The 10,399-nt window shown below is 36.4% G+C and overlaps 1 pseudogene; it reads left to right on the top strand.

Annotated features, from left to right (window-relative positions):
• The first annotated feature begins 8,999 nt into the window (after positions 1 to 8,999).
• LOC113183117 (small ribosomal subunit protein uS8 pseudogene) lies at positions 9,000 to 9,377 on the top strand (annotated as a pseudogene).
• The last annotated feature ends 1,022 nt before the right edge of the window (positions 9,378 to 10,399 follow it).

Here is a 10,399-nt window from a genome sequence, read left to right as displayed (position 1 = left end):
TTCTTCATTGTTGTAAGTATTGCACTCTATTTTTCTGTTTCATCACTATTTATCTCACAAGGACAGATGGAGAATGTATTTGTGATTTGGGGTGATTAGAAAATTGATATTATTGAGGGAGAGATGGTGAGAGAGACAGAGGCGGAGAGAAACCTGAAACCCGGTTACAGCTAGGAGCCGCTGAAACTGACAGCTGGTTTTCCTTTGCTTGTCTGCCTGCTAGACGTGGACATTTTTCATTTACGGATCTGCACGTTACCTCTAGATGCTGGCTTGGCTTTCCTTAAAGGGAGATTCATTTCTCTTTGAGATAATGTGGGTGGCATTAGAGGAAAAGCAGAGAACACTAGAAAGGTGCTGTGGAAAGTGGGGCTAGCAAGACAGAGCAGGTTCTATCCTGTGGAGCACTTGCCTTCCCTGCTGCGGTCCTTTCCATCCCTATTCACCCTTCACCTTGCCTTTGTTTCATAATTGTGTAACAATCAATAACTTGAGAGCCCACTTTGGGGAAGATGAATACTTCTTGCTAACCATTTTTCAGCAGCTTTCATGATGGGAGTTATAGGGTTATATTTATATGTATTTGGAGCTCTTCTTATGTCACTCCATATACTTTATTTATATCATCAAAGACCTAAAAACCTGCACCAGAAGCAAAAGAGAAATTGCCCTTAAATTCTAATTTTTTAAAATACCCCTAATGAAGTGATTTCCTGCTAAGCTCCAAAATTATATTGCATAGAAAAGAAGATGAATATTTTTCTAAGATGAACTTCCAACTTTAAATAGTTTATTACACTGTGTTTGGGAAATATGGAAAAGTTCTGTTGTGTGACGTGTATGAAGTTGATTTTATAGTTTGCTTGTAGATTTAACAAAAAGTATCTGTGATTGAATTTATTTTCCAAGCCTCTGTTTATTCTGGTGGAAGTTATGATACTAAAAAAGAGGGATGTGACATTGTGACATGTTCTGCCCCTGGGGCAACTCCTCAACCCAAATAATCTTGTAGCATTTTCCAACTATCTCACTTTGAGCATTTTATATGCTAGTCAGCAACATGCCCTTGTTTTTTCTTTCTAGTGAGAGAGACATCAAAATGCCAGTTATTATTATCTAGCCTTATGTTTACCTTGTGCAATCAATATAGTTTGAGACTTTCATATTATAATCTTTTCTCATGAGCAGTGCTTCTAAATTATGGCTCTAATGATATCTTTTGAATTGTTCTTAATGAATCTTTTAACTGTAAACTAATTTAATTTCAAAATTATCATACCTAAGGATGTAACACTTTCTTTTGTTTCTCAGATTGGCGTCTCACTTCCTGATTTTGTTTTTCTGAGTGTATTGAACTTGCTCAAGTTATGGAAGGGAAAACCTCTCCCTAATTTCATATCAAATCTTTGTCCTATACTCAGACTATTGTGGTTTATTTGCTGGGTTGAACAAACAAGATAATGTTTCAGACAAAATTCCCTATATTTGTAAACATCTTCACTTATTTCAGCATTTTCCTTTTTTGTGTGTGTACCTTTAGAGACTTTGAAAGTAGCAATTTAAAGCTTATTTTTAATTATTGATGTTTACCAGATCAAAGATCAAATTCTTGACATTTAAAAAATATTGTGTTTTTGGGCTGGAGGTATAGCTCAGTGGTAGTGCATGAGGCCCTGGGTTTAGTCCCTGGCACTGGAAAAAAAAAATATTGTGTCTATATAACTAAACTCATGTTAAAAAATGTTCACCAGGGGTTGGTGATGAAACTCCATGGTAGAATGCTTGCCTAGCATGCACAAGACCCTGAGTTCAATTCCCAGCATCCCCCACCAAAAAAAAAAAAGAAAGAAAGAAATGTTCACTAGACTCTTCTATGCACATCTTGCCAAAAGAGAGTATTACTTCCTTGAAAGAAATACAGTCTGCACTTGGATTTGTTAAAGTAAAACTGTCCCTTTAAGGCACAGGGTGGATGTAGAATCCCCTTTCTCCCTACTCCTAGTGGCTGTGTTCCAGATTATATTTATTTTCATGTATAGTGTACTTGTAGGAAAAAAAAACAATAACTCTTAAGTGTTTAATATCAAACAATAAAATCCTGTGTATCAGTGACTGTCAATAGATGGCTTTCTGTTTAAAAATTGAAACTACTCCAGAAGAAGGAATTAATTTATTTAGTAAACAAAGTCAGTCAAACCAGAACCATGTCCTGGGGAACTGTCAAAAGAATGGTTCCTAAGGGCCAGAGGCCACATACACTGGTATATGACAGAACAACCATACTTTGATGGTGGAACCGGTCAGTTTGGTTTGCTCTGTCTACCTGCCTTCTTTCTGTGTGCTACAGCTGAATTAATTGCTTGGGGAGCTCAAATGAATCAAGATAGCCAAGACAACAAATCTTCCAAGTGGCAACCTGACTCTTATAATTTTGATTAAAATGAAGATTCCCCAAGAATACTCTGCTGCTCCAAAACAAACAAAAAGTCATTCAAATATAACACGCTCCTATTCTGTGCTGGTTAGTATTCTGTAAAGATATGGAAGAGACAAAGATTTAGAAGATACAATCTTTACTCCCAAGGAATCTAGAAGGTGAGTTATCAGAAATAGGCTTTAACATTAGAATTACCTGTGGAACTTTTCCTCCCTCTCCCTCCCTCCCTCCCTCCCTTGCTCTTATTTTCACTACTCAGTAGTTTTCAGTATTCACAGAGTTGAGCAAACATCACCACAATCAACTCTAGAACATTTTCCTCATCACAAAAAGAAACCACATACCCATTAGCAGTCACTCCTCATTTCTCCTAACCCCCAGCCCTAGACAACCATGGAGCTACTTTTTCTATAAATAGATTTGCCTGTTCTGGACATTCCTATAAATGAAATCATATAATATGTGGTCTTTTGTGTTTAGTTTCTTTATCTTCTTAATGTAGTGTTTTCAAAGTTCATCCATGTTATAGCATGGATCAGTACTTTATATCTTTTTATTGCCAAATAATATTTTACTACTTACCTTTCATCTGTTGATGGACATTTGGATTGTCTGTGCTTTTTTTTGATATTAGTAATACATTCATGTACAAGTTTTGTATGAGCATGTTTTCATTTTGGGAGTGGAATTTCTGGGTCATATAATAACTATAGGCTTAACATTTTGAGGGGATACTGGTTTCCAAAGTGGCTGCAGCATTTTACATTTCCATCAGCAATGTATTAGGCTTCCAATTTCTCCACATCCTCTTGAGCATCTGTTAATGTCTATCTTTTTAAATAGAGCCATTTTAATGAATTTGAAGTGGTATTTCCTTGTGGTTTTGGTTTGTATTTCCCCAATAATTAATGATGTCGAGCATTTTTTGGGGGGGGGTACTGGATATTGAATTTAGGAGCACTTTACCACTGAGCTCCATCCCCAGCCCTATTTTGTATTTTATTTAGAGACAGGGTCTCACTGAATTGCTTAGTACCTCGAAGTGGCTGAGGCTAGCTTTTAACTCTCCATCCTCCTGCCTCAGCCTCCCGAGCTGCTGGGATTACAGGCATGCACCAAGCCCACTCAAGCATCTTTTTAATGTGCTTATTGCCTATCTGTGGATTTTTTTTTTAGAAATGTCTATTCAACCCTTTTTCTATGTTAAAAATTAAATAATTTATGTTTTTATTATTAAGAGTCCTTTCCATATGCTGGATACAAGCTCTTTATCAAATATATGATTTGCAGATATTTTCTCACTCTCTGAGGTGTCTTTTCACTTTCTTGATGATAGCATTTAAAATTTAGTTTATTATTTTTCCTTTTGTTATTTGTGATTTTTGGTGTCATATCAAAAGCAGTGTTGCCTAACTCAAGTTCATTAAGATGTTCTTTTATGTTTTCTTCTAAGCATTTATATTTTTAACTCTACATTTAGGTCTATAATCCATTTTGAGTTAATTTTTCATATGGTATAAGAAAGAGGTTTAACTTCATTCTTTTGAATGTGGCTATCCAGTTGTTCCAGTAATATTTATTTAAAAGACTGTTATTCCCCTTGTTGAAATATCTTGGCATCTTATCAGAAAATTAAAAGAAATTGATGATGCCATAATTACCCCTCTAGAGATTCATATTTAATTGGTCTGTGGTGGGGCCCAGTCATCTGTATTTCTTAAAAGCTCCTCTGATGATTCTAATGTGTATCCAGGGCTGAAAACTATTGGCATGGATACAGGGTTAGTCTTAGAAAAGAAGAGAGACACTTTCTGAATCAGGAGAGAGAATGAGCAAAAACATGGAGTTCTGACATGAAAGGGGGGAAGAAAGGAAAATTAAGAAGATTCATACCAGAAAGCATAGAATTTCTTGTTAATCGGGGAGTGAAGGTATCATTAGAGGTTTTGTGAAATATGTCAAATTAAAGGAAGATTGGGAGCTAATATTTATTAAGCACTTTCTACATGCCTTTAAAACTGCCTGGAGTTTTTACATATATAATTTTATTTAAAATATAATCCTCATGATATGAACTAGGTGCTTTTATCCCCATTTTCCCATTGAGGAAAAAGACTTAGAAAGGCTGCTGACTCAACCCGAGATACCAGGTCGTGAATGTTATACTCCATTTTCAAACGCAGCTCTAATTCTTAATCCTATTCTATTTCATCTGTATACCATGGAGTTTTGAGTATTGAATAGATTTAATATCTTCTCTAGCACTGCTAGGGGCTGGACAAAGATAAGTTGGAGGGTGGTGGTCATAAAAGGTTGAGGGTTGGTACAGCAGGTGCATCCATGGGGGAGATAAAATGATAGAAGTAAAGAGGATTATCATGTCACAGATAATTGCGGTGAGCCCCAACTGGCTTGAGGGTCTAAGGGCAACATAATGGCTGTGAAAGAATGATTGAAGAGGATGACAGGGAAACCATGAGGGGATAGACAATGAACCAAGTAGAACTGGCAACTGTAGAGGAGGTGGTATTCATTTTTTCATTCATTTAAGCAACACATTTGAGTATTTATTATGTGTTCTAGGTACATAGCAGTGAATAAGATGGACAAAAATTCTTGTTCTTTTGGGTTTATTTTATTCCAATGGAGGGACAGGAGCAGTAAATAAATAAATTATGTTTAGCAATAAATGTCAAAGAGAAAAATAAAGGTAGAAGGGGGTTAGAGATGCTGGAGGTAGGGTAAAGTGAAAAGGGACTTCTTCATTGTGTTGGCTATTTGCAGATATGGCTTCCTCAAAGAGATAAATGAACCATCAAACACAGCTGTCAGTGATTGACCAAATCAGGCATCTTGGAAGTATAAAGAGTCCTAAAACTCAAAGTGAATTTTTAGTATTAACTTATTATTCATTTATACCCAGTGCCTGGCACAGAATATACTCCATAAACATTTGTTTATTGTATAAATGCCTTTTCAGGGAGCTGGGAAACTAATGATTGTTCTACTAGGTGGAGGCCAGGGCAGGGGCACTGCTTAGAGAGCTCTTTCAAATTTTGCTTGCCACTCCATTGGGATAGATCCTAAATGTGTGTATGGATGTGGTGTACCCTTCCATCATGTCAACACTGACAATCACCACATGGTAGCCATAGTTAACAAGGGGGTATGTTCTGTTCTCAGATAAACTGCACAGAGAACCACCAGTGTAGGCAATGCTGGAGACACTTAAATTTGTTTTGCTTTTTACACTTTGCCAGGAGAATCATAAACACCACCTTGAACAAAGGGTGAGTTGAACCCTTGGTTTATAGTTAATAAAGCTTTATTATTTGACCACTCACCTGCCTTCTTCTTTATCTAGATAATTAATTGTATTAAAATAGATAAAAATCAACATTTGTTTAACCTGTTAAAAGGCACAACTATGCAATGGAAAAAGAGTTGAACTAAGCGAGTAAGGCCTCTAAGCCTCTCAGGTCATCCTTGGCAAGGCAGTTGCCCTCCGTGTTGTTACGTTTCTCCTCAGCTTTGGTTTTAACATATGAGATGAAGAAATTGTTCCTAATGATCCCAAATGTTTTTGTTTTTTTTTTTTAAACTCTGAAAATGTAGGATTCTGTTTGTTACTTGCCAACATCAAATAGGCAAGTGACAATTTCTAAGGCAGTCTGATGTAAATCTACTTTTATTCCAATTCTTTCACAGTACTTTTATAGAAGTTTAACCTCCATGGAATGTTGCTACTGCTAAGGAGGAGAAGAGTGTCAAAGGGTTTCAGATGGAGATATCTGGGCAAGACAGAAAGGTTAAATAACTTTCACATTTGCCCAGGGAGTTCTTTATGAGTAAGAAAGGGTCCTGAATGGATATGACCTTTCCATCTTTGGGTATGTCCATTATAAATGCCATTTATCTTAGTCATTGTTCTCTATAGTCAAAAGAGAGCCTTTGTTCGACTGGTGATTTGGGTGGTCTGGGCTATTAGGGATGTGCCAGAAGATAATCCAATAATCTCAGTTTGGTTGTGTGTTGTAGCCTTCCTTATGACCTTTATTAGTGTTCTTAAGTGCAATTCATCATATTGGCTGTTTCTGTCCATCCCTCATTTTTTTTTATTGTCTTTTAACTCAGGCTCAAGCTTGATAAAGGATGAAGACTGTATTAAATCAGAAAATGAAGACCACCTAAATCTATAAACAGTATAATGAGTCTTTATAAAAACAAGATTCTATTATTTTGTATAACAGTTGCTGGCTTTTGGAAACTATTTTCATAATTCCCCAAATAACAAGTTGTTGATGGATAAGTGTTTTGGATCTGGAGATTTGTCAAAGAAAAAAATTAAATTGCATTTAAAAATTAAATTTAAAAATTACAAAACAGAAAACCCCCTTTTCATTTTTATGTTCATTAGTCCAGAATTTTTCTTACATCTTTTTTCATTTGTGTAATTGTCAAGCAGAGAGATCCGATGCCTAGTCTTAACTGCTGTAATATTTTTATATAATGGTTCCATTTAGTAACAATACTTTATTTTGTGTGGCAGTGTGGTAAAAAAAAAAAAAACAAAACCAAAAAACAAAAAAAAATCTTGAAAAAAGCAATAGTGTATTGCAGGGAAACCCAAAGAGAATGTTCAGTAACTGCAATTTTAATTGTTTAAAATTTTTAAGGAAAGACAATGTAGGACTTTCTGCTGACAGATGGTGATTGTCTCCAATGTGCTAATTTGTATCGTGATTTCCTGGGCTAGGGGTAATGATAGAACTGAGCAGTTCTAAGAGAACATTTTAGTGAAATTCCGGATTCGAAAAAGGTCAGAGAAGTGAAAGAATGAGTTGATTGAGGGTGAAGGACTGAGGAAGGAGCCAAAGATGAAGGACTGAAGAAAGGTGATAGGACAAAAAAGAACAGAGCCCAGGGACAAGGTGCTGAGTGGATGAAGCAGGTGGCAGCCAGGACAGCAGTTTTCACCTTAAACTAAAGGGAGTGGATCTGGGACCCAGACTGAAAAAAGACTCTATTTTAGAGTCCTAAAGGGGGCTGTCACAGTTACTATTACTAAAGAGTGCTCAATTTGCAAAATAAGCCCACTGAGGCTTCTTATTACCCTGAGGCTCTGTGCCTGCATTTTTAGTAGCTGGCCCGCCTGCCTTTAATGGGACACATTAGGCTATCTGCAGGCGTGGATAACCATGGATAATTGAGACTAGTGAGATAAAGCTCACCAAAACACAAAGCCAGGATTGCATTTTCCTGAGAAAATAATCTCTCGGTGAAAGTGAGATTAAGCATTTTACTAATTACCAATTATTTTCTCTCACATAACAAATTTAAATACATATGCACACTAAGGAGAAACAGATGCAATGTACCTTTGGATATTTCCTGTCACTTCTTTTAGACTTAAATTATGGACTCACTTTAATCTTTGTTAGCATAGAAACTCCTGGGAAATATCCACCTGACAGTACAGCTGTTAGGGCTCAAGAGCCAATTTGAAAACAAATTTTACCACTTTGCTAGCCCCACACCCCCTTTCTGGCTATCTTTGAGCAGAATCCCTTCCATCTGTTTGTCTATAAAAAAAAATAACTGAACATTTGCTTTATACTGCTAGCATTAATTTTTGAAGCTATGCACTAATCTAATCTTAAAGTATTCTCAGGGACCTGGAGACCGGATTAGGTTTCTTGAAGAAAGAAAAACAATCACATAATCCTTTTTATTTTCTGCAATGATTTCTCCATGACACATTGAAACAGAACTTACCACTCAACATCATCTATTCTTCTTTGATCAGGCTATCTACATTACTCCCAATGTGTTACTCCAGGAAACTGAGGAACAGAAGGGTTGCTTGAGCTCAAAAGAGCTTGAAGCCAGCTTGGGTCTGAATGAATGAATAAATGAATGAATGAAGGGAGTATCTACATTGATAAGTATTTCTTTTAACTGAATCTTACACTTTTGTTACAGGCTTTTGTTAGAGTACAATCTTTTAAATTTAATTAATTCATTTATTTGTTCTAATTTGTTATACATGACAGCAGAATGCACTTCAATTCATATACACATATGAGCACAATTTTTCATTTCTCTGGTTGTATACAAAGTAAGAATCCAACTTCTTTTGCCACAAATTATTTTCTAAATAGGCTTTGCCTTCTCTCTGCCAACTGTTTAAAAAGCTGTGAAGCAGTTCATTGTAGCACACACATAATCCCAGAGATTTAAGAGGCTGAGGTAGGAGGATTGCAAGTTCAGAGCCAGCTTTAGCGACTCATCGAGGCTCTAAGCAACTCAGGGAGACCCTGTCTCAAAAAAAAAAAAAAAAAAAAAAAAAAAAAATATATATATATATATATATATATATATATATATATATATATAAAATGTTGGGGATGTGGCTCAGTGGTTAAGCATCCTGATTCAATCCCTGGTACCAATAAAAAAATAAATAAATTTTTTAAAAGGCCATGAAATGGTTTTGAAAGCAGTTACTGAAGTTCTAAAAGCCTTGGACCAACCCTTTTCTCCATGTTTCCCTTCTGCCATAATGGTACGAACGAATGCCCATGCTGACACCCTCAACGGTATCAACAAAGACGAAAAAAGAGGCAAATACCAAGTGCTTGTTAGGCCTTGCTCCAAAGTCATCATCTGATTTCTTCCTATAATGATGAAGCATGGTTACAATGGCAAATTTAAAATCACTGATGATCACAGAGCTGGGAAATTTGTTGTGAACCTTATAGGCAGGTTAAACAAGTGTGGCATGATCAGTTGAGATTTGTTGTTACTGAAAGATCTACAAAAGTGGCAGAACAGTCTGCTCCCATCCTGTCAGTTTGGCTCCATTCTACTGACTGCCTCAGCTGGCATCATGGACCAGGCTGAAGCAGGATGAAAACACACATGTGAAGGAAAGTCTTAGAATTCTTTTTCTAGGGTTGTATTACATTCATATAAATAAAAATGTTTCAGTGGGGAGGGAAAAAAATCCTTGGAACGGTCTAAAAAAATAAAGGGGAATGATAGGAGAACCTCGTTATTAGGGCAAGGCAAAGGGGATCACAGGGGAAGAAAAAGGAAGTCACTCCAGGGGAGTACCCAAACTGCTTTAATGCCTCACCAAGCTCACAAGCAGTATGAAATGGTAATTGTGATTTGCCTGATATGTGTACACCCTGTACCCAGAAGTTTCTTCATAGGTTTGACTTGTGACCAATTGTGTGATGGACTTGAGGTTTCCATGTGAAGAAACTATAGTCTTGCAATTTCTATCTTCTAAGAAATGGCCAGTTAATTCCTGAGTGGAGGCAGCCACGAATTTTCAGGAGACCAGGAAAGTAAACTCTGGGCCTTGTTTTGGACCTACACTTTCATTGCTATATATTATTTTTTATTATAAGAAATTGAAAAAGTAAGAAAAGTTTGAAACTTTACCAAGTAAATTCTTCAGATTCTCTTATTTTTGCATGCAATTCATAAAATATAACTATTCAATATGATTTTTTTAGTGACTTTAGTGATAGATTCTTTTATAGAGTATGCTTAAATAATAAATAGAAAAACACATTAAAATTTTTTTGTTGTTGTTTCTCAGTTAGACTCATCCATATTGGCCTACTCCTGCCAACCATGACTAGGGCCAACCATTTTGGTTGACTTGTCCCACCTCCACAAAGCCTGGCTCTATCCAGTGAGAAGGATTTGTTTTGATAAGCAATAAATCAGTTATTTCACCTCACCACCACAAAAGGTGAATTGGCAGTTTATAAACATTAATTCTACAAGATAATCTACCCGTGAATCAACCAAAGCAGTGCGCAGTGTGGCAGAGCATTAGCATCACCTGGGAATTTGTTAGAAATGCAAAATCTCAGGCCTCCTCCAGATTTCCTCAATCAGAAATGCTGGCAATGAGGTCTGGCCATCTGCGTTTTCACAGTCTGG

The sequence above is a fragment of the Urocitellus parryii genome, chromosome 2, assembly GCF_045843805.1.
Source record: "Urocitellus parryii isolate mUroPar1 chromosome 2, mUroPar1.hap1, whole genome shotgun sequence".
Classification (NCBI taxonomy): Eukaryota; Metazoa; Chordata; class Mammalia; order Rodentia; family Sciuridae; genus Urocitellus; species Urocitellus parryii.
The sequence above is the reverse complement of the archived record's forward strand: the minus strand, read 5'-3'. Positions and strand labels throughout refer to the sequence as shown.